This window comes from Dipteris shenzhenensis, chromosome 21 (genome assembly GCF_047967505.1).
Source record: "Dipteris shenzhenensis isolate YYH24624 ecotype China chromosome 21, Dip_SZ_1.0, whole genome shotgun sequence".
Lineage (NCBI taxonomy): Eukaryota > Viridiplantae > Streptophyta > Polypodiopsida > Gleicheniales > Dipteridaceae > Dipteris > Dipteris shenzhenensis.
In genome coordinates this window covers 35596013-35598376 of record NC_141616.1, presented here as the reverse complement: position 1 = coordinate 35598376, position 2364 = coordinate 35596013, and positions in this window count along the sequence as shown.

Below are 2364 nucleotides of genomic sequence, written 5' to 3'. Positions count from 1 at the left end.
TATAGCTTCCCTCGAAAACTGTCAATGAATACAACACGTGGTGTCTCCTTCCCCACAAGCTGCAACCTCCTTGACTGTGCACCACCATCTAATGTCAAGGTATAGTACTCATACTGCTGCCAACGAACCATCTGCACATCACAAGTATCTAGTGCAACTCGTGGCACTCTAGCAAAGTCACCACACAAAGTACACGTGCCTTCCACACAATCAAGGGAGTGGAATAAAGCATCACCATCTCGTGTACACAATATGGAATGAATGAAGTCACGAGGCCTAGTAGGAACCACTCCCCTATGACCATCAAGGGAACGGAATACGTCATACATCAATCCAAAATCCACATGGTAGCGACAACAGCATGTGTCACACTCCTGAGAGCATCGCACAAACCATGGCCTGCATCGCTCAAATGACCTCTACCCAATCTTGAACTCCGGGTGTGCCTCTACAAACTGAGTGTACAACTCAGTCTGGGTACACTCCAAAAAACATGCACCATGCTCAATGTACACACTGCGTGACACCCTCTTCCACAATGCCTTCTTGAACACCGGGGATGCTCTGCAATGCTCCTCCCAAAACTATTGTATGAAGGACCTAGTGGAATCATCCAACAATTGATCACTGCGAGGTGCACGACCACTCGAAGCCCAAAGAGCATCAGTCTCACTATCCTCTAGACTCTGCCTCCTAATGATGCCTGCTCGCAATGTGCGCGGTGCAATCTGAAGAAGACGTGAAGCGGTATGCACATGGCCTATCATATGAGGTCTACTAATGGTAGCCACAATAGCACGACGTGCTGCCAAGGCATCACTGGAGTTCCTATGCTTAATAGAAGCATAGAAACATCAAACATTGCTAAGGACCTCGCTAGATACAACCCTATCTCTACGTGCACCAAGACAGCAAGCCTCCTACACTCTACCAAGTCAGGGTGATCAATCAGGGACATGAGAAGAGAAGACTGCGAAGCTGGCGTGAGGTCACAAAAAAAAAACTGCACAATCTTGCTAGTACGACGACGAATAGTGGACTTCGGCAAGTCACGTCGTGAAGCAACACTGCTGCTGCAAGGTGGGGCAAGGGGATCAATGGGAGATGGTAGGGTGGACGGGGGAAGGGAGGCGCCAAGCAGAGCGGGGGGAGGGGGAGGGGGAGGGGGAGGGGGGAGGGTGGAGGGGGAAGAGGTAGAGGTGGAGACCAAAATGTAGGTGGCTAGGGGAAGGGCGGAGGCTAGAGGTAGGGGAGCGGATGAGGATGGGGGGACAATGGAGGTGGGGGTGGGGGTGGAGGTGGGGGTGGAGGTGGGATGTAGAGGTAGAGCTGGAGGTGGATCAGTGGTGGCAGCGCGAGCTCGAGCTCTAGAGGCTCTCTTGCACTCACGAGCCTTCCGCTTGCACTCCTCGTCAATGAGATTTGGGGGGGGGTTCCTACATCTTTCACGTCTACTAGCTCTACGGCTTTGAGAACCCATTCTCAATGAAAGTAGGATGGAAGGTGTGACAAAGTGATGAGGAGGCAAGAATGGCTAAGAATGGGTGAAATGAACCAAAACGTGGTGTCTTATAGAGAGCCTCAACTCATCCACTAGATTGCTCTTAGATTGCTCTTCATTATTATTGGTGGAGAGGTGCTAAGATTGAAACTAATTGGCTAAGTTTTGGTGCTAAGATTGATACTAATTGGCTAAGTTTTGTACCTTCAAATACCTCGATCGAGGTCTGCTATGCCCAGAGCCCCCATCATATACCTCGATCAGACCATATACCTCGATCGAGGTATTCAGTGCATTATGCATGTATAAACCTCGATCGAGGTATCCCTAGGTGTCCTCGGTCATATACCTCGATGGAGGTATTGTATGCCTCACCCAGGTCATATACCTTGATCGAGGTATTGTATGCCTCGCACATCGTCATGTGTATACATCTGGTTGATGTGGCACCATGCATGGTCATGATGTGGTAATATAGTCTCTTCCATGACATTGAAAGGTGATGTGGCATGATGAGTTGGCATTCATGAGGTGGTAGATTGACATGGCAAATTGAGGTGGAGGGATTGGTGATGTGGCAAGGTTGAGGAGGTATGCCAAGGTGGCATTGTGTGATCACATGGCTCATGATGTGGAATGATGAGGTGGCACATGTGGCAGCACGTGTGGCAATGTAAGGTGACATGGCAAGGAGTGATGTCACATCTCCTTGATGAGATGACACCACGTGGTCTAACAACGTGGCATGGTTTTGATGACTCAGCCTTCCACATGGGCAGCATGTAGACTCCAAAGGCTTGCCACTAGGGTCGGTGATGCTCCTAGCCTACCTCACCAAGCCTAATACCAAGCCTACCTTGTCT